The sequence below is a fragment of the Dipodomys ordii genome, unplaced genomic scaffold (genome assembly GCF_000151885.1).
Source record: "Dipodomys ordii isolate 6190 unplaced genomic scaffold, Dord_2.0 Scaffold51, whole genome shotgun sequence".
NCBI lineage: Eukaryota > Metazoa > Chordata > Mammalia > Rodentia > Heteromyidae > Dipodomys > Dipodomys ordii.
The window spans coordinates 10,214,021-10,228,579 of NW_012267267.1; the positions used below are offsets into that span (position 1 = coordinate 10,214,021).

At 36.6% G+C, this 14,559-nt stretch overlaps 1 pseudogene; it reads right to left on the reverse strand.

Moving 5' to 3' along the window:
* Positions 1-897: 897 nt before the first annotated feature.
* Positions 898-1,211, reverse strand: LOC105988836 (annotated as a pseudogene).
* Positions 1,212-14,559: the final 13,348 nt, after the last annotated feature.

Sequence of the window (14,559 nt, forward strand, 5' to 3'; positions counted from 1 at the left end):
AAAAAACCACTTGTGTCCTTATCTTGGAGTTCATTTCACTTAACATCATCTTATCTGACCTTTTCTGCTTGTCTCAGACATATACTGGTTATTGCAAATATGGGAAACCATGGACCTATGTTTCTTTAGGGCTGGCTTACTTCACTTCATATAATTTTTTCCAAGTATTTCCATTTCCTAACAAATGGGTCAGAATCATGCTTTCTGATGGAGGCATAGAATTCCATTGTGTATATATATCACATTTTCTTGATCCATTCATCTAGTGAGGGGCATCTGGGTTGGATCCATATCTTTTCAAACTCTATTACAAAGCCATAGTAATCAAAACAGCTTGGTACTGGCACAAGAAGAGACCTCAGGACCAATGGAATAGAAATGAAAACCCAGAAATGAACCCACAGACCAATAGCCACCTAATGTTCTCATAAGGGAGCTAAAAAAGAATAGAATATAGCCTCTTCAGTAAATGGTGTTGGCAAAATTGGTTAATCACCTATAGAAAACTAAAGCTAGATCCTTATATATTACCCTGTACCAGAATCAACTCCAAATGGATCAAGGACCTTGGAGTCAAAGCAGACACCCTGAAAACATTACAGGACAGAATTGGAGAAACCCTAGGTCTCCTTGGCACAGCCCGAAATTTTCTTAATAGAGACCCAGAAACAAATTTTCCTTTTTAAAGTACCTTTAAGAAAAAAAGCAGGGCCTTGTAAGATTTGGCATTTTGTACCCCTGTTGCATATTCTCCTTGGGGTTTTGTTAGGGGTGTGGGAGAGCTTGGTGAAGCTGCGCGCAGAGGGTGGCCGGCCTCTGCTGGAAGGTGACCAGGTTTAGATTCTGAGACAGGAAGTGGAGGGTGAATAGGTCACGGAGGCATTTTTGTTGTTGTTGTTAGTTAACGTTTCCTTTTGTTGCTGTCTAGTCATCCTCATCATCTTCAGCTGCCTGTTTGCCTGTAGCTGCCTCAGCCTCCTCATCTCCATCTCCATCCTCCTTCTCACTATTACCTTCTTCCTCCTCCTCCTCTTCCTCCCCACCTTCTTCTTCTTCACTTACCTAGTTATCAGCCTCCTGCTCCCCATTTTCCTCATTAGCATTCCCATTGGCAGGGGCGTCTTTCCATTTTCTGCCTCCTCCACAGCTTCCTTCTTCTTCAAGTCCTTCGTGGTGACCTCGGAGCTGGTGTCCACAGCCGCCTCTGACATGGCGGGACATGCAGGTGATCCCAGGCAGTGAGAGAAAAAAGAAAGCGAGAGCTTAGGGACTTGGGCGAGAGTCCGTGGAGGCTGAGGAGGTGTGCTGCAGAGGCTGCTGGACTCAGGAACAAAGCAAAGATGGCTTTTCAGAGCAGTCAGCAGACGATATATAAAATACATGTATAGTAGTATATATGTATATCTATCTATCTATCTCTCTACATATCAATATGAGAATCAACTTCTGTGTGTGTGTGTGTGTGTTGAACTCAAAGCCTGGGTGCTGTCCCTGAACTTTCTTGCCCAAGGCTAGCAGTCTACCACTTGAGCCACAGCTCTAACTCTGGCTTTTTAATGGTTAAGATAAGGCTCTCATAGACTTTTCTGCCCAGGTTGGCTTCCAACAGTGATCCTCAGCTCTCATTTTCCTAAAGTAGCTAGGGTTATAAGTATGCACCACTGGTGCCCAGCTAATTTTTCTATTTTAGTGGACAGTCTTTTGCGAATTGACATTACAAACTCAATTTAAGATTCTATTTAGGATTATCTGCAGTTTTATAAATATGATAAACATTTTTATAAGTCATTATTAACAGTATTAAGTACAAACCTTGTAACCCTATTTTTAGTGCTTTGAATGTTCTCACAGTTTAACTTAGCCTCAATCATCTTTCATCAAACCTGTGGTTTGAAAGTAAAGTTTCTTTGTCAGATGATATTATAACAGATGGCCCATAATGGAAATGTTAAAGACTTAGCCATTTTCCTGCTCATCTATTCTTTACACTTTTTTCTTTGTCTCAGTTTCATTTTAATACTTACAGAAAAACCACTTTCCACCAGTCCTGGTACCATTAGAATCCCCCAAATCAAATCAGAATTACAACTACAACTACTTGAATCCACATATGCTATTTGTTGACTTTTGTTCTCCAAGAATGAGCCTTCCTATAACTTGTAATATTTCTGTATGTTAGAGGAGGCTAAGCTTGTTGCTTTCTTAGTTTGGGCCAACTTGAAAATAAATTTATTTTTCTTTTTATATTGTTATTCTTTTGGTCCCAATGTTGGTAGTCAACTAGGTTTAGTCAGTTGGGACCCATATAGTCAAGACTTTGTCTTGGGATCCCAGTAATAAAATTAGAGGAAGCATTTTTGAACTGAAGCATTTTTGAATTGATTAGCTAACTGAAATTATTACACTTTTCAAGCTAAACACTAACTCATATATTCCACATACTATTCATTTAATAATTTCCCCCATTTTCTCAACTTTCAGCATCCCTTTTATTCCTTGTTTCCCCATTTTCCTGTTGTGAGTTAGATGCATCATATTTATAATCTTGAATTCAGTCAATAAATATGTATGAATGCCTATTATGTGCCAGGGATTCTTGGCACTGGGACAAAGTGATGAATAAAAGGCATTCCCCAACTTCTTGGAACTTACATTTGAATAAACAGTGGAGAAAGGCCAATGTTCTTTGTGTCAGTAAATAATTGAACAATATTATTTGAAATAGTGAAGCATTTTGAAGGAAATAAAGTATGCAATAGGTAGAGCTGTGATGGGGTTGGGTTCAGGATATTATTTCAGCTAAGATGGCCAGAAGAAGTGTGTCAGAAGAGGCTGGGATCAAAATGAACCCTATTGAAGCCAGAAAAGGAAAAATTCTTCAGTCCGGAGGCAGCAAGAGGGCCTGTCATTTTCCAAGGCATGTAAAGAAAGTCGTTTAAAGGAAAGTGGTTGGAGGGGAGCAGGGAGAAGTGATATTGATGATAGCAATAGGAATCCAGGTCACATGGGGTCTGTGAAACATGGTAAGTTGCTTGGTGGGCTTAGTTTTTGCCTAAAACCACTGACAGTACACCTGGAAGTCTTAGCAGCATAGTATATTGATCTGATTTATACTTTGAGCAGACCAATCCAGTTATTATGTGGAGAACAGGCTAGGGTTTATCAAATGGATAAGGTTGACTAAATGTCTAGCTAGAGACTCTTGCAGTGATGGAAATGAAAAATGATGGTTACCTGGACTATAGAATGGGATTCTAAGAAAGAGATCTGAAAAAGATTGAAGGAGTAGCATCGATGGCACTTGCTAATGATTGGATGTGAGAGGTGTTGGAAAGAGTGGCACTGTGCTACATTGAGCACATGAGAAATGGAAACCTATATAGGTACCTTTAATATTTGACCGCCTCTTCATATTCCTTTATACTCATCTACAGAATTTGGAAGCTTCTCGAAAATACTGGCCTTTCTTATTTACCTGTGGATCACCTATATTATTACATAGTTATATACAAAATGAATGGAAATTATGTAGGTAAACACAAAGTTATTCAGCTTGACAGAATTACAACTGCTGTATTAAAAAAGACATTTGCAGGCAGATGCTATAATGTAAGAATGAAGGATACAACTTATCAGTGACACACTTCATTGAATGGTATGATCCTCCAGATTTACACAACTTTACAACTCAGTAGGAATTAGAATTTTGTGAGTTAAAAGCGATAATAAATGTGCTTAGGAATGGATAACTTTAACTTCCTAACTGAATGTTAAAAGTTCGAAAGAGATAAGATTCAGTTGCTCTAACTTTGTTTTAAGAAAAATATAACCATACTTTATAATTGAAATGGCTGTATGTAATTGCATGGTCAATATTCTATTAATCAGAACACTGTACATTTGGCCTCAGACCAAAGAGAAGTACTTTAGGGGTTAAGGAAAAGAGAAAACAGAGGGTGGGAGAATAATGAAAGGGGTGCCATCAACCAAAGTGTATAAATTGATTTAGGGATTGGTAACTTCTTTGTACAATGATGTAAAGATAATGCAAATATAATTTAAAAAGAAAATGAAAAGTTATTGGCTCACACAATGGAAAACTTTAAGTGAGGGCTTAGTTTGGAAAAGGCCTAAACAGTGCTTAGGTTTTACCCAAGCTTCCTTTCCTGAACTTTACAGTTTTCTCATTATTTTTCTGTTACTTTATTCTCAAATGGTTAAGAGATAGTGGCATCAGTTCATATTTTCACATTCTATGATGTTCCGTCAGTAACAGAGTGAGCTTCTCCACAACATTGGAATAAATGACTTGAGCTCACCTTAGCCTGGGTTAGCTCTGTTTGGACTAGCAATAACTCATGGCAGAAGTAAAATCCTAAAGGAAAATGGAGATAACATTGAAAAGGAGCATCCTGAAAATAGTCAGCCCAATGATAGCAATGTCTACTACCTAAGAAAGGTTTTCCTGTCATTTTTGGAGGAAGTGTGTATTGTTTCAGTTTATTATATATCTATAGTTAAATCTAGATCTACATCACAGAGAAAAAAAAGATAGGCGTTCAGCTATTGATGTTGCAAGAACATCAATGATTCCTTTGTCTCCAGAATTTAACAATGTTTCTGATATAAGGGAGATCTTCAGTAGCACTGGTTGAATGACTAATGAACACAAGCCTTTTCAGTCTTATAGAAAATTCTGGTAGACGCCTCTGCTCACTTATTTCATGAAGAAAAATAAGAATTTCTATGCATGTGTATAAATAATTTGAGAGAAACAAATCAAAGACTACTAAAGTAATGTAAAAAGAAATTACTAGCCTCAATTACAGCCTTCCACAAAGGTTTTATAAGTGGAGATTTTGGCCTGCATTTTAAAATTTTGAACTTTTTCACCTTTTGAGTAGAAAATAAATACCATGTTTTCTATGGCATTTTAGAGACCTGAACTTGACAATTCTGGTGGTGCCATTTTGCTCTTTGAAGACATTCAACAGTAAGCACATATGTGTCCGGATAAATGTCACTGTACCTAAAGTTCCTTATAATTTGGATGCAGATGCTGGCAGAGAGAAAAGAAAGTCAGAACTTTTTAGTTTCTTATTGCCCTGTCCCATGATGTTTCTTTGTTCATTTGATTTTTAATGATTCCAACAGGAGTTGAAACAAAAGCTGGAAGATTGGCCTACCACGGGTTAATTACTTAGTGGAAGGGCTATTTCTTGATTGTGATGGTGGGGAATGGGTCAGAAAAGACTAATTAGACAAGCTTCAAGTTCTAGGGAAATGCTAGTGGAACAGGTGAAAATAAACTGGTGATAATTGAAGGGCTAATTATCCTCCACCTAGCAATTGGCCACCAGGTGTTCTGCAGCACATAAAAGAAGGACTGGCAGAGCAACAGAGGCTGTTTTTGTTCAGAGAAATGAAGAGCTCTGGAGGAGGGGAATCTGCACAATGGTGTTCTTTGTATTTTAGACTCAAATCTTTCCTGTTGCATGGTTTAGAAAACTGGACCAAGGATATATGTGGATGTTTTATTTGTTTGTTTTTTAAAGAACTGATGTTCCAGTAAAGAATTGATGTTCCAATGTTTAATACAAATATATAATATATACATATATTATATAATATACATATTACATATACTGTATATGTAATATATATATATATATATATACAACTGAGTTTATGGTAACAATGTACATGGCAAATTTATTAGAAGGAAAGTTTATTGGCATTTAGAAAGCCATGATTAATAATAGAGTACACACCAATCAATCTGAATTGTTATAAAAATGGGTTCACCTTTCTCTTTTCTGGACAAAAATGTAATATAGTAAGAGATCTCAGCCTGTCTTTGGCAGTATGAGCCCCATTACTCACATATCTTTAAAGGACTTTTTAAGTATCTTTTATTATCTTAATTTATCATTCACAACTCTGTAACACAAACATGATTCTTTTTAGTGTCACATTTTATAGTTGACAGAAATCAATTAAAAGAATGAATACTTGGGCCTGGCTTACTTCACTTAATATAATTTTTTCCAAGTTTTTCCTTTTACTAACAAATGGGATGATGTCATACTTTCTGATGGAGGTATAGAATTCCACTGTGTGTGTGTGTGTGTGTGTGTGTGTGTGTGTGTCTCACATTTCCTTGATCCATTCATCTACTGAGGGGTATTTGGTTAGTTCCATATGTTAGCTATAGTAAATAATGCTGCGATAAACATAGCTGTGCTGGTAGCTTTAGTATTGTCTTGTTTGTGATCTTTTGGGTAAATGCCCTGAAGTGGAATTGTTGGGTCAAAGGAGAGCCCTTAGGTCCCATGGTTTCTCTTCTTTGCAATAAATAGTATATGTCTGGGACAAGCAGAAAAGGTCAGATAAGATGATGTTGAACCCCAAGATAAGGACAAGTGGTTTTTTCTTTCTTGCTATTGTTTCTAACATATTTATAAGGTACCATGTGATTTTTTGTTGCTTTGTATGTCCCTCCCCCACGGTATAACCCCTGTTTTCAATGTATTTGATGTTGGTATAATTTGGGGAGAGGAAGGGAAAAATAAGTTGTTTAAACAGGGATACAGGTGGACCCATTGCAACAATGAGATGTACAAGAAGTTATGTCGAAAAACTTTACAACTTTGGTGGGGTGGGGGGGTAGGTTAGAGGGAGGGGGGTAAGTATAGCTGAGGACGTGGGAGGGAAGGGAAGGGAGGTGGAAAACAAAGGAGGAGGCAATAATGCTTGATAAGAAATGTACTCATTACTTTGCTCATGTAACTGTAACCCCTCTGTACAGTATTTTCACAATAAAAAAAACTTATTAAAAAAGAAAATAAGTATTCTGAAAAAAGAATGAATACTTGGGAATAAATTTGCGTTCAAGCTTGAAAGAGTTTAATAAAAGTAGAGGTAATTTTTTTCCGGCTTTTTTTAAATTTAGTAGAGGTAATTTTTAAATAGCAAAAAGTGAAGAGCTTCCTTCAGACACTTCTGTTTCTTACTTTTGTCTACCAATTCTGAATTTCTCCTCTTAAAATGAACAGACCCATACTTCAGAGTTGGAGGAAAGTGGCAATGCTACCTGGAAATAGGCACTTGTCTTAGGAGCAGAGAAATCTGTCTTACTGGACTTGCATGCACAGTGGGGTTAGAACCTCCTTTAGTGGCACTGCTTATGAGTAGTACACATAGACTGCATATTAAGTGCCTGAATGATAGACCTCCTCTCCGCTGGTTTCTCTGGCTCTGCTATTTCCTTTGGTAGGCAGAGAATCTTAAAGGTAACTTTGGAAGCACATTTGATTCACATTTACTAGTACTGTGACTTTGAGCAAAGACCTTAAATTTGCTGACGTTCAGTCCCTCCCCCCCTCCTCCCCCCTACTCCATCTGTAAAGGATTACTACATTGCAGGGAACTTGTAAGCATTAAATAAGATGTAAAATGCCTCTTGTACTATTAAGGTCAGAAAAAATGAAACTACAGTACAGGATATAAATACCATCAGTGTGTTATTCGAGTAAATGAATACAGAGAATGTCTTACAAACTTAATGAGAGAGCCAAGAAGTCAAAAAGGGAATGGTTACTTGATTCTGTGATTAGTACTAGCAGGGTTCAAGTTTATCCCCTATACTAGAGGATAAGAAGATGTCATCAGGTCCAGCCAATATGTGAGTCACCTAGGATACATCAAGAATGATGTACCCAGAGGCACAGAAAGTGAAGAAGAAATATTGTGCTTCTTTCTTGCCCTATCTATGACTCCCCTTGGCTGAACTGACTGCAGCCACCAGACCCAGGAGCCTGAGACACATAGCAGCTTGCTTAGTACTATTCTCCTGAACTTTGGAGGATAATAGGTAGACTGAAAATGAATTAGTAGTAGTCCCAACATTGGTGTCCATGGCATGTTGTCTGATACATAGTAACACTCAATTGAAATGTCCTTGGAGCCTTGTCCTTTATATTCTTTTGCAAAAAGAAGCCTTGCTGTCTTTCTTTCCACCCACTTCTCTATTTTGACCATATACATGTTTTTGGTGCCTGGAAGATAGCAGAGAAGAAACTTTCTCCAGTCTCTGGCACCTATTCTTCTTGATGCATCGACCTATGTCCACTGATATCCTTGGGACCCATCTAGCTGCCTCCATTTTCTGAAAAGGTGAAGTTTATCTTTTACATAAATGTACAAGTGAGAATTCTTCTATGATAGCTCACATTTATTACTTCTATTCAGGGTAACTTCCCAAATTCCCAATGCTTCTTAAATCCATGCAACTTCATTTACTTTCATAGCCCGTGTCCAATTTTTTTAATTATGTTAGGTGCTAGAGAACCTTATCATAGCTTAATTTATTTCCTCAGAATAGTTCTGATGCTTGATTAAAGAAAAATCACTTCCTAAATGGCTGTTGGAAAAAATCAAGCAACATAGCTTAACCTCTGGCTGACATTATTAGAGTTCTTAATAGGATTGGATATCTTGTTCTCTTACCCTAAACAGGCCAAGAAGACAGAAAGCATTATGAAGAATAAAGAGAATGAAAACAATATAAAAAATATATATCCTTACAGGTGAATCAGATTTTAATGGGGGAAAGAAAAAAAGCATCAAGGAAAGACAGAATCAAAATTAAGCAAACTTTATTCCCTTAACTCATTTGGATGTCATGATGGTTATCTTTTCTTTTTCATTAAATTTTTTTATTGTTATTATAGGGGTGATATATAAAGAAGTTACAATTATATAAAGAGTACATTTCTTTTTCGACAAAGTGAGTGGTTATCTTCAATAAAGAAATAGTGAGTTAGTTTTTCTAGCTTCTGGTTTAAAGAGGTTGTGTACTTTCTGAAAGATTTTGAACCAAACAATGGTTGTAGTTTTGCATTATTAAAGCATAAATCCCAATGATACGACTAATCATCTACTCCAGATTATTCCAGCCTTTGCTTCATGCCATTCAAATAAAGTACTCAAATATAGTGAAGGCTGCTTTTTCCTTTTTGTATTTTTTAAATAAGCTGCCTCACACAGAATCACCAAAAGTTCACAATTTTCTAAAAACTCAGAGAAGGACCAGATAACATTTATATTAAAAGAGATTACTTTTTCATTTTCCTATTTTTAATATGAATGAAGAAGCTAGATGTTGAAGATGAGACTACAGCTTTATTTCCTTTGTATTGTTGTGCAAGTGCCCATTTAAGCAGTCTCTGGACTTAAGAATAGGCATTAGAAGAGGGATCTGGGGAACAGCTAGTCATGAGGATGTAAGATTAAAGATAAGAGAACTCAAAATATGGATTTTAATTCACTGGAGAAGCTGTCACCAGCATAATTATAATAATAAGCTTCATCAAGACCAAGTAGAATGCATCCTTGAAGCCATAGCCTATCACAATTTTTAAATCCATATTTTTCCCCTTAAAATAAAATCTTTTCCTATATCACAGACTGCCAGGAGAATACATCTTCCATAAACTCCACATGAAGACCAATTTGAGATTACTGAAAGAGAATACAGTGCACTTCACTGGGGATACATTTCCAAATTTGAATAGCTTTTCTTTTACAGGCATTGCATCTTGTTAACTCTTTCATGGTTTAGAACTTCTGATTTTGTATAGTGAATGTGATTTTACTTTTGAAAAAAATACTTAGCCAAAGTGTAAATCATCTGGGGAGAAGATAGTATAATGGTTTGATTTAATCAAGTCCAATAGCCAGCAATTCCTAAGGAAATGGATATGAGTCCTACACTGTATTCTATTCATTATCCAGAAAACCAACACATGGCAAAATGGAAGGAATGGTAAAACAGGAGATTATGTATACATAAGATGCTGCCTTCCTTCCTTTTTGTGTTTGTTCATCTATCTGCCTTTTATTTTCCATTTCATTTAAGATAATGTCTCAATATGTAACCCAGGGTGTACTTGAACTCATAAACTTCCTGTATCAACTTTTTAAAGGTAAGTACTACAGGCATTTGCTACCATGACACAATGGCTGACAACACTAAGAACTTTGAACACTTGATGTTACTTTTTTAAAAGAATTTTTATTGAGATTAAGTGATTATGTAAATTTCACAATATTGTGGGATGGTGATACTTAAAGTCACAAACACATTTTAACCTTCTCAAAGCAAATTGTCTCTATCATGTTCTATAATGTTTGTGAATTCTATGAGCTTTGACAATACAACTATTTCTTCCACACTGGGTGATAGGTACATTTCTTTCCTTTTGCTTAGTTTCTAATAGTTATATTTTACTGTTATATTTGACAGTAACAAATGCTAGCTCAGCTAATAAAACAAAAAATAAGATATTGGGGTTGGGAAGGTGGCTCAATGGTAGAGCACTTGCCTTGCATGCATGAGGCCCACCTAAGCAAAAAGAAAGAAAAAAGCTGGAAGTGGCGCTGTGGCTCAAGTGGTAGAGCGCTAGCCTTGAGCTGAAGAGCTGAGGGACAGCACCCAGGTCCAGAGTGCAGGCCTCACAACTGGACACCCCGCAAAAAAATAAGATATTAACATTTGGTTGGGGTTTATTAGCATCATTCTTCCATCATTTCAGGAAGATATCATCATTACATTTCACATCTAAATTAGAAGCTGTTTGAAGGCAATAGTCCTTTCTAGCTTTTTTTGAAAGCCTACCATTCTCTGAGGAGATTCTTTAAGGGTAGAAGGACAGTATAATACCTCTGAAAGATCTTAGGAAGGAGAAGGAAAGGGTTTCACTCCTCTTTGTTCTAGTGTTGGGGCTTGAATGCAGGACCACAAGCTCTTGGTTTTTTGCTCTGGACTGGTTCTCTTTCAATTGAATCATTGTTCCACACTTGTTTGATGCTGGTGAATTGGTCATAAAAGTCTTATATTTGTCTGTCTGGCTGTATATAAGCCATCCTCTCCATATTTCTGCTAGAATTATAGGCATGAATGATTGGTGCTGGCTTTTCTTTTTTAATATGCTAAAAAGACAGCTTTCATGGACTCTGTGTGTGCCCTTGTAGTAGTAGTGACTTGCTCTTGTGACAGTAGTATCAATAAGAATACAACTGCAAAGAGGATGGCACTGTGATTACTGCTGAGACCCTACACCCAGGATACAGGAACTTTTAGCTTCATTAACATGCTGTGTGAATACCTGGTATGAAGCTGTTAGGTTTCCAAATCCCAAGAAACCCTGAGGATGGAAAAATACGATGTCCCTGTAGTAATCTCTGGTAACAAATGACCAATTACTGAAAGGCCCTTCCTGAGCTGCTGATACTGAGAAAGATCTTGGACTTCCACATAATGCTTTGGGTGGCTGTAAGAGTGGGAGCAATAACAAAGGGGATCAAATTCCAGACAGTATGGGTGGATAGAAGCTGGGAGATGGATTTAAGTGGATTTAGAGAAACAAACTTTTATAGATCTTAGAGTTTACCAGTATTTAAACTCTCCAAATGTGGGCAGAATTAAAAAAAATTGTATTATGGATAAAGCAATATTCTAGCCTTCTTACTCCAAATGTATGCCATCCTCTCAACTTTCCTTCCTTCCTTGCATAGAGTGGGGTGTTTTTTTTTGTCAGTTGTGAGGCCTGAACTTTGAGCCTAGGCGCTGTCCCTCAGCTCTTCAACTCAAGGCTAGCACTCTACCACTTTAGCCACAGCTCTACTTCTGGCTTTTTCTGTGTATGCGGTGTTGAGGAATCAAACCCAGGGCCTCATGCATGCCAAGCAAGCACTCTACCACCTTCCCAGCCCTGCTGAGTGGGTTATTAAACTGCCGTGTTCCTTCATACCTAACAACACCATGGTGCCTATCCTTCTTTTTTACCTGAAAGAATAATGACTGCAAATATTTGCTTTTCTCAACATTTCCTTCCCTTCCCTATGTGACCTGAAATGCCAGTCCTAGAAGAATTTATCCATGTTCACCTTAAATAAAAAGTACCTGCTTCCATAGTCTCTTCTATGGCAAACTAGCTATGTTTTTATTTATTTTTATTTCCTTGCTTTGACTTTGTGTCATTGTAATTCAGTTTATTATGGATCCTACTGCAAATACCATAGAACATGCCTGTCAACAACAGAAATTTGTTTCCCTACTGTTGTAGAAGCTAGAATTTATATAATTTATATATATACAAATATATAGTAAAGATATTGTGCAGGGGGTTACAGTTACAGGAGTAAGGTAAAAAGTACATTACCTATCAAGCATTGTTACCCACTCCTTTGTTTTCCCCCTACCATCCCTTCCCTTCCCACCTTCCCAATTCTTCCCTCCCCCCTAAATTGTTAAGTTCATTTTCAACATAATATCTTGCACATCTAATTGTTACAATGAATCAACCTGTATCCTTGTTTCAGCAATTTGTTATTTCCCTTCTCCACCCCAAATTAGAAAATGCTTATACAAGATGCAGGACACCGTAATAAAAAACAGTGAAAATAGGGGTTATACCATTGGGGAAGAACATACAAAGAGACAAAAAATCACATAGTACATTAAAAACAACAGCAACAAAGATAAAACCTCTTGTGTCCCTATTTTGGGGTTCATTTTGCTTATAGAAGCTAGAATTTTTAAATCAAGGCATAGCAGATTTGGTTCCTTCTGAGGCCTCTGCTTTGCTTCTCACTATGACCTTGCATAGTCTTGTCTCTGTACCGTTCTCCTAATCTCTTTTTTTGGCTAACAGGAACTATAGTCATGCTGGAAGAAAGCCAATGACTTTATTTTACCTCAAACTTGAAAATTGTAACTCCTCCTTAGCCCATACCCACAATATACCACAGAGATTCTAGTACTGAAGGCGAGATCTTCAAAATATGAATATGAGGAGGGAAACAATTCAGTGCATAATAAGGTTGTGAAGTTCTGCAGGAAATGAGGAAAGACAATGGCCTGAATGCAGGCCTAAGTGAAGGGATATGGTTCTTACATTTCCTAACCTATTCCCCCTCACCTTCAGTGATGCATTGAATCACTCATTCTGATGTCTTATATCAGTTGGTAGGAACTACCTTAAATCTTTTGGTTTCCTGTACTCCATGCTCACTCCTTTCTTCTAAGAGTCATTTTAACAAACTATTGAATACTCAGATCATATCTCTTGAGCACCATCTTCACTTCTGGCTTTTTGGTGATTAATTGGAAATAAGAGTCTCATGGGCTTTCATACTCAGTCTGGATTCCACTGGCAATCCTCAGATTTCAGCTCTTGAGTAGCTACGATTACAGATGTGAGCCTCTGGTGCCTGGCTTAAATACTAATTTTAATAAAATAATTGCAAAGCTAAACTTGTTATTAATATTATTATACATTCTCCCACCAAATTAAGAAAAATACTAAATGCTAGAAACTCCTAATCATGCCTAATTTTCATATTATATACATCATTTTTCATTTTTTAAAAAATATATGTTGTGACTGGCTGCATAGAATCATAAGCAAAGGTTTCAGAACAAATTTAATATACACTTAAAGTAGTACAACAGATATCTTTCTTGTTATTAGAATGACAGAAAATGAAGAAGACATCTGTTTAAGAGATATTCTTGCTGAAACAGAATTGGGAGCAGAGATCATCACTTTAAGAAGGGAAGAGAGCAGAACTAAGCAGATGATACATCTAACAGTTTTTCCCCAAGAGGCTTTGAGTGTAAAGAAGTGGCACTACCGATGTACTAAAAGCCCTTCAGGGAATCATGAAGCTTCAGTGCATTGATCTATGCCACAGGATAGGATATTCAGAAGCATGAAGATAGGCTAGTTTTAATAATTTCAGAAGAGCTTGACTTCCTTGACACCAGCACAAATTTTGAATATTGCACTTGCAAAGCATTGTTGAATGATAGCTAGTAAATTTCTTCATCTTGTTTATTCTGTGGCTACATCATCAGGAACAAAAGTAAAGGGGATTTTATTTTCCATATAATGTACCGATGAACAAACCAGGGCCTGTCACCAGGAAAATAAAAGTAAGTGACAGCAGCTATAGAATGGATAAAAATAATTGTTTAATAAGTGCGCAATAGGTGGATTTAGATGAATAGATAAAGATATTTAGCTATTTAGATAGATAAATCTGTTAATTTAGAGAAGGATGATTAAGTATTAGTTGATTGTTACAAACTGTTGTAAAAGAACTAATAAAACTAATAAAAATGTTCTCTATCTTGTGAAAGTTACTATATCATGCTTTATAAATTTAAAACAATAGAATGAGATAGAACATCAAACAACTCATAGTTAAAACCCCATATTATACGTAGGACAGTATAGTGCAAGAATTGTTGAATTATTTTGTTTGTTTCCCAAAGACAATTAGTGTATAGTCCAGACTAAAATTCCAATCTCATCCTTTGCTTTTTATTTATCTGCTTACTGCACTGTCAAAGAAAACAGCTGAGCAATACATGTGTCTATTACCTATTATAAAATTGATAATAATAGATATGTAATAGTTACATAATAGATAGTCAGGGAATAGTTTGTAAAAAGAAAGCATTTGAAGCTTTAATTCTTTTAATTCTACACC